General features: G+C 34.5%; 1 pseudogene; it reads left to right on the top strand.

Moving 5' to 3' along the window:
• Positions 1-2,376: 2,376 nt before the first annotated feature.
• LOC113780437 lies at positions 2,377-3,566 on the top strand (annotated as a pseudogene).
• Positions 3,567-8,408: the final 4,842 nt, after the last annotated feature.

The following is an 8,408-nucleotide window of genomic DNA, read 5'->3' as shown; positions in this document are numbered from 1 at the left end:
ACACGCGATAAACAACCAACCTTTCCTTACTTTTTCGATAGTTAAGGTACGACCGTTAACTATTTCTCTAACGAAGAAATAACCCTAGATACGACCATAGGATTTAATTTCTGGATTGCATTAAGAATTAGAAAAACCCAATCCTAACTAATAAACACACTACGAGGGTTTGTTTAAATTAGATCGTATGTTTTCCTGACATAAATCCAATTATACCAGTTGTTACCGGGACGGAAGTAATCGAACAATTACTGATTTAACTACCCCCAAATAGCAAATAAACTATGTGAATAATTAAATATTGCGGCTTTTCAATCATACACAATAGTTATAACAATTAAAAGCAGAAAACATACAAATACCAATAAATAAAGGAAACAGTTAAAATAATTTAAATCTCACTGTTATTGTTGAACCAAATCTTCAGTTGTTCCCTTGATTAGAAATAAGAAGTTAGTTCTTCATTAGTGGAGAACAAACCATGTGAAACAATTGAAAAAAGCCGTCAGTTTTTGTCTCCCCAAAATCGGTCAACAGAGAAAGAAAGAGCAAGGAGTATCGTTGCCTTCTATTGTTTCTAGCAAAAGCATAAAGAGAGTCTGATGTCTCTCCAATTCGGTCAAAAAGAAGAAAAAGAACAAGTCAACAATTGTGGCTTTTTGTTGGTTTTCTCCAAATTTTGCCAAGAAGCATCCAAAGTCAAAGACAAGAATAACGTACAGAAATACTCCTCTGCGTTTTTAGCCTCCAAAAGAAACGGTGTCTAAAATCTCTCTCTTTTACTACTTTTTCTCCTAATTAGTTGGTATCCAAATACCAATTACTTTCTAAATAACAATCCTATTACAATTCAACTTCTTCAACTTTTGCTTTCTTTTGGAGTGACCCCACTGATTTCCCAATTTGTAGCCAGCTACTTCACTCATTTTAGGAAACTTCCCTCGTGCAAATAATCCCGAGAATTCCGGACTTGAAGGTTGGAGTTAGGCGTGGGCACGCCTAACTGTCAAGAAGTCTTCTGAAATGTTTATTTTCAGCACCTTTTCTTCACCATTTCCTGCAATTATCACCAAACAAAAAACATGAGTAGAATCCCCCAAATAGTGCAATATTTAGTCAAAACAATTATGCAATATTAGCAAAATATCTTACTAAAATGCACCTTATCATGGTTCATTTTTGTTCAAACGAAAGTTGAAGGAAGAGTGGAAAATAAGTATTTTTCTTGTTAGGTGCAAGCGGTCCCACCGGCAAAACTACTAAACATCCCTAGCTACATTTTGGAGGGTAATTCGTCCTCAATTATTAATATTATCCAAAGCTCTGAAGACATTCTCTCAAATAGTGGTTTAATAATTGAGAATGTTAGACTAGCCTCTTGTGGCTGTAATTAAGATGAAATTGTTAAAATTTTTTTGTTAGATTTAACGGTTGGACTTGAATAGTCAAAAATTTTAAATATAATTATTATGAAATTACAAAATCCCTTGTATCTAAGGTTAATGTAATGCTTTAAATAAAATTTGAGGACAAACTTTTTTTTTTAGAAAAATTGAGGTAAAAATGAAAATCTTAAAAAAAAAGTTTATGTCTATTTCATATTCAATGTTTATCTGTCACATTGCTACCACCATGATAAAAAAGAACTTATATTTGATCTTTTTTATTTGTTCTTGCCATTGTAATTTGTTCTTGCCCACTTTTATGAGATGGAACAAATAAGATTTGTTTTAATCATTGTGATAGCAGTTCAACATAAAATTGAAAACAATGCAAATATAAGCTTTGTTCTAAATTTCATTTTTACCTCAATATTTTCTAAATGATCAATTTTTCCTCAAATTTTATTTAGAACAGTATGTGAACCTTAGATTGAAGGGTAATTTGGCAATTTCAAAATAATTTTATTTGAAAATTTTAACTATTGAAGTTCAAATGTAAAATTCAATGGAAATCTAACGGTTTTACCTTAGTTATAACCACGAGATGCTCAATTGTATGTTTTTAAACCACAGAAGCAAAAGTGCACATATGCTAAACCACAGGAGGTCTTTTTGTATTTTACCCTTTTGTAGAGAAGACCATTAAAAGGAAACTTCGTAGAAAAGGCACCCCAATATTTCATTTATTAAATAAAAAGGGTGGTTTCAAACAAAAAAATAAAGAGCGCAATCTTTTCAACTATTAAAAAAGGACAAGTATGCTAATTTCTGCCTAAATGCTATAAATACGAACCTAACTCATCTTCTTAAAGCATTCCTCCTCAATTTGTCCACCATATTTTTGGCATAAGAGCATCAAGAAAGAGAAAGAGAAGCCTAATCAAGTAGCTTTCTCACCTCCATTAATCTCTGGAAAATCACAAAAGTTAAAGGGATGGAAAATTGTAGTGAAATTTCTGATGTAATAGTGGTTTGAGCAAGCATTATGGGCAGTTCTACAGCTTCGCAACTTGCTAAAAGCGGTAAGAAGACGCTCCTTCTTGAGCAATTCGATTTCTTGCCCCACCGTGGTTGCTCCCACGGCGAATCAAGGACCACTCGTGCAATCTAGCCTGAAGAATACTACCCCAAAATGGTTTTGGAGTCAGAGAAACTGTGGGAAGAAGTTGAAGCAGAAGCTGGTTACAAGGTATACTTCAAGGCTTCCCAAATTGACTTGGGTTCATCAGACAACAAGTTCCTCCAGGCCTCTATATCCAGCTGCCAGAAAAACAAGATTCTATTCTAAGTTCTCGACCATAATCAAGAGTTTCAGTTAACTGAGGATTGGATTGGTGGGATGACTAAGCATGGTGGCGTTATTAAGCCCACCAAGGCAGTTTCCATGTTTCAAACACTTGCAATCAAGAATGGTGCAAGCCTTAGAGACAACATGGAAGTGGTAGATATGAAGAAAGATGATTCAAAAGATGCCATTTTGGTCTGCACCAGAAATGATCAAAGATTTTGGGGGAAAATAGGTGAAGTCACAGCTGGGGCCTGGATGAAAAGATTGGTTAAGAAAGTTACAAGTCTAACTCTGCCTATACAACCCCTGGAAACAACTGTATACTACTGGAAAATCAAAGAAGGGCATGAAGCTGAGTTCATGATTGATAGCAGTTTTCCGACGTTTGCAAGCTATGATGAGCCTTGCATCTATGGCACTCCATCTCTGGAGTTCCCAGGGCTGATCAAAATAGCAGTGCACGGTGGCCACCCCTGCAAGCCAGAAAGAGAACATGGGCTGCATCGCCTGCTGCACTAAATGCGTTGAAAGAATGGATCCAAAGCAAATTTGGAGATTTCATTGACTCGAGTGGGCCTGTGTTGAGACAATCTTGCATGTATTCCATGACACCAGATGAGGATTTTGTAATTGATTTCTTGGTTGGAGAATTTGGGAAGGATGTAGTGGTTGGTGGAGGATTTTCAGGACATGGTTTTAAGATGGCACCAGTTATTGGGAGGATACTGGCTGACCTTGCCGTAGATATGCACACAAAAGATGTGGAGCTGAAACACTTGAGTATAAAGAGGTTTGAGGGAAACTCTGAAGGAAATCCTGAGGATTTTGGCCATTAAATCAATTCGATTGATTTGAGGAATTATTGAAGCGAATATCATTTTTGTGTCCCTGTCAGAAATTTGGGCTTGTTAATTAAGATGATTGACTTGCTACGACTTTGGCACATCTGTTGTGCATGCACTCAACTAGTAATCTACTGATTTCATTCCCTATATTAGTTCCAACATGCTAATTTAAGTAATTTTTCTCTTGTGGTTTCCCCAGTTTTACTGTCCTTTATGTGCTACACTCTAATTGTTGTCTGTCTTCGGAAGATAGGAATGCTACAGACTACTGCTAATCACCACTTTTCGCAATGTTGAAAGTTTCAGACTATTGTTTATCTCCACTTTTCCTAATTTTATCTCTATTCTGTCTCTTTATCCTAATACTTTAGATATCATCGCCATTATTTCCTTTGACATTTTCACAAATATGCAAAATCTCAAACAACACAAAGTAACAATTGGGGAAATTTCATATATGTTTATAACTTTTAAAGTTAAAAATGCATGTGATTCTGGTACTAGTCTTCTTCTTCTTCTGTTCCTCTTCTGCTTTTCCCATTTGGCTTCTTAGCTGCAACTGGGAGAAAATGCATGATATTTTGTGATCTCCATAACACTAAGAAAATATGGTTGTCAGTAGTTTTGAGATCAACCATTTGCGTGGAGCTTTTGATGCGGTTACTTGGTAAAAAGAGCATTTGACCACTAGTGTTTTAGTTACACCATTTGAAATGTGAATCCTCCAAGTAGTACACTAAAGCAAGAACGAGACTTGTTACTGTTTGAATAGTTCGTGAAATGAAATAGGAATGTGGCATGTTAGAACAAAGAAACTTGAAAATTTTGGACGAAGCTAGACACGAGATCCGCGAGCAAATCCTGGCGGGTCCGTCAGTCGCTGGATTTAGCTTGGTGAGTTGGATTCTTGCTACGGATTGAGTTCAGAGAGCTAGCTGCTCAGTGATCAGAATCCGCAAAGAGTATCCATTTCTAAGTAAGAACAAATTCGTTTAATTTGCGGATTGTGCGAGGATCAGTAAGCATAGTAAATCAGTGATTGGATCCACGACCGTAGAAGTGGATCCACCCTGGATCCTTTCTGGGAGCCAAAAATTTTCTAAAATGGTTTGGCTTCTTTAATCTATTAAAAGAGTTAAAATGGTGCCTCTTGATGTCAAAGGCATAAGAGCAAGTCGCTGAAAAATTTTGTGACCATTGAGTTGTATCTTTCACTAAAAAATAACAACTTCAAATAAATCAATTTGACGGGAACTTTGATCTTTTCTTAGTTAAGAGAAACTTGGCATTTGTTACCAACTTTCTTTCCTCTTATTGTATCCAAGAAGTAAATTGCCTAATCCCTTTAGCAAATCTCAAATCTTTCTTCTTTTTCGTGATTTTCAAATCTTTCAATGTAGTGGGTGGTAAATAGAACCTTAAGGATATCTCAAATCTTTCTTCTTTTTTTTTTTATTTTCTTGCAAGATATTTTACCGCACTTCAAGTGTGCATCTGTACTAGCCAAGTTAACAATTACTCGAGTATAGATTGCAAATTAAATATTTCCGATTAGCCAATTTGGGGAAGAAACATCTGATTGACCTTGGACAAGCTTATCTACTGGGATTTACCTGCATTCATCCCAAATTGAATGCATGTGCTTTTTAATACATGAAACCTTGAAGCTGAAGCTGAAGCTGAACCAGCAAAGATAATTTTTGCCACAAAATGAGGGCGACAATAAACTTTACGAGATTTCAACACTAGAACTTCAAGTATTTTCATTACGAGGTCCCTTATTTTAGATTTGAATAGATGCCAGGAAGATTGTTACACAAGAATTTACAGTGAAACTTGTCCTAGGTGGAGATGAAAGCAAGTGAAGGTTGGGGGTTGGGAAAAAGGTAAAAAGAGTATTTATCCGAATTGATTTTGAGTTTGCTAGAGGGACTTGAGAGGGAAACTAGTCCTTGCATTTTGGGATTAACTGCAAGTTGTCTTCTTATAATGTTGGTTAAGTCGCATACTGCGCCATGTGACTAGAAAACATACATATTGTCCCTCGTAGCAAATGGTCAAATATGTGGGTATGATTTTCTTGGGAATAGCAACCGGGTGGGGGTTTCCCAAACATGAACCCGCCCCTACCCCATCCCCCATCGCCCGCTCCCGCCAGGCCGCCCCAGGCCTTCTTCGCTTCCCCGTGGATGCCCGTGGCTAAAAAGGCTTATAATTAGTATAAATATATATAATTAATAAAAATTTGAAATTAGTAATTTAGTATAAAAGTATAATTAGTAAAAAGTGTAATTATTAATTTAATATCAATGTATTAGTATAACTAATCAATAATTTGTATTAATATAAATATATAATTATTAGTATAACTAAAAATATTAAATATGTTACGGCGGGTGACGGGGCAGGAGATGGAGCGAGGGTATATATTAGGCCTATCAATCGGGCCTAATGAACTGGGCCGGCATATGCTCAAGGTCAGTTCATTTAATTTGTAATATTTTCGGGATTCAGGTTACGAGTTTCAAGTTAATAAATGTGAAACTCATACTCAACTCACATAATATTTGGGTTGTAAGCCTTATTCGAGTTTAACCCAAGCTCATATATTACTCCTTAATTTTCTTAATATAATTACTATAACTATTAAGTTGTAAAACTAATTTAACATTTACAAGACTATAATATTAAAACTAAACATGAATAAATAATAGTTCTTAAAATTATATAAACCAAAAATTTTTCAACAATATTTATATTTAATTCATTCAAAATGCATGAAAAATAGTAATAAAACATGCGATCATAAGCCAATACATCTTAAAAGTTGAAACCTTTTTTATAACCTGTGATTTGAATTCAAACATGCTTGATGATTTGTGGTTCTAGACCAAAAATAAATCAACCAATATTATGCCAACACAAAAATTTACTCAACCAATAAGAAAAGTTAGAGATTTAGTTATGCATTACTAATATTGGCTCTCAAAAAAGCTCATCGAAGAGTTTTCTGATGTATTTTATATTTTGTATTTTATATATATTTAGTATTTAGTAATAATATATTTGGATATATAATTATACATAATATCAAACTATAAATATTATATATACATATATAATTAAAGGGACGGGCCTATATCGAGTTTGAACCTAATGAGACCCAAGCTTGGCTCATATTTATTTCGAGCCTAATGTTTAGGCTCAACCTCAGACCGACTCACTAAAAGATCGGCTCATCGAGCTTTCTGTCGGGCTAAACGAGTCGAGCTCGGGTTGGCCCAACCCCATTTACAGCCCTAGTATATATACTCAACCTTGATTTTTAGCCGAGCGGCAGGGCGGCGGGGAGGGGCGAAAACACAATCATGCCCTAAACACATGCGGCTTTCATAGTTTAATTTTTAGGTTGTTATTATGCTTTTTTTCTACTAAAGAACATTATAGTGTCTAGAAAATAGAAATATAGATACAAATGCAAGTTATTATGAAAGTTACATAAATTGTCTTTACTAAATAAAATGTTTTAGTTACTTGTGATAATTTAGATATCAGTTTATGGTATTTAAATACTTTAAATAAGAAAATAGCAATTTATGTTTAAACATCATAGAAAACATTAATAGGACAAAGAGAAAAATGAAAGTGAAATTATTTTTACAAATATGTAATTTCTAGTTTCTGTGATAAGGAATTATTAATAAAAATGGAACACTGTTTTATAGAAAAAAATAAAAAGTATATACTTAATTGTTGAACAATACTAGTGTTACATGCATTTCACTTTCAATCTTTCTTTCTCTAAAGGTGAAATATGTATTGTTATCTTTTTGTAAAAAATTAGTAATAATTCCTTATTACAAAAATGAAAATAAAACTTTCATAAAATATATTTAATTTCATTTTCCTTTCTTTGTCCTTATTAATATTTCCTTAGGATGGTTCAATATATACTAGTATTTTCTAATGAAAAGTATTTAAGCGTCATAATTATCATACGTAGCTAAAATATGTGTAGTAAAAATAATTTATCTAATTTCTAAAAGTATTTACATATGCAATTATATCACCATTTTCTAGACACTGCAATGTTCTTTAATAAATAAATTATACTAACACCATTTTTAAGGATAAACCTATCAATGTATTTATATCCACAGGTATGACTATCTTTGACACCTCTCTTATACCCCTACCCCCTACCCCACCCAATATATATATATATATATATATATTGTCAATCGTCACTTTTTGTTTATAGTATCCTATACTATTCTAATTTAAAGGGGAGATCCAACTAGATCTAGGGAAATCGGTGAGGACTGCACTACTATCGAATCAAACGAATACATTATGCACCCGTCTGAATTTTTTAAAAAGCCATTTAATGTAATAATTGGTGGAAAGCAAGATTTCACCAAACCTTAAATGGCTTAGCGGTGAGGCTGGTGGCTCCCCGGCCCAATATACGCATGTCTTCTTAAGGAGCGGGGGCGGTCCCCGGGGGCGGGCCCGGGGGCACTTTCACCCAAGACTCTGGTTGAGAAAGCATGCAAGCTGTCTCTGACACCAACTCTATATTTTCCATTTATGGAGGTCTAATCTTTCAGCATATATCTGTGCATTCCAACATTGTCAGGCAGATTATTGGTGATAAATAGTGACAGTATCGAGATGCAGGAAGTTCAGAGGATTATGAAAAATTGAGAACTTAGCTTAGTTCGGAACTTTAATCACATAATATTTTTGTGTCATTAGTTCTTGTTGTGGTTGTTTGCAGTCCGATGTACTGTAATTATGGATTCCCTCGGACCTTCGTATGTTTTTTTTTCC

Source organism: Coffea eugenioides, chromosome 8 (genome assembly GCF_003713205.1).
Source record: "Coffea eugenioides isolate CCC68of chromosome 8, Ceug_1.0, whole genome shotgun sequence".
Lineage (NCBI taxonomy): Eukaryota > Viridiplantae > Streptophyta > Magnoliopsida > Gentianales > Rubiaceae > Coffea > Coffea eugenioides.
Note: the sequence above shows the minus strand (reverse complement) of the source record. Positions and strands in the feature narration are given on the sequence as shown.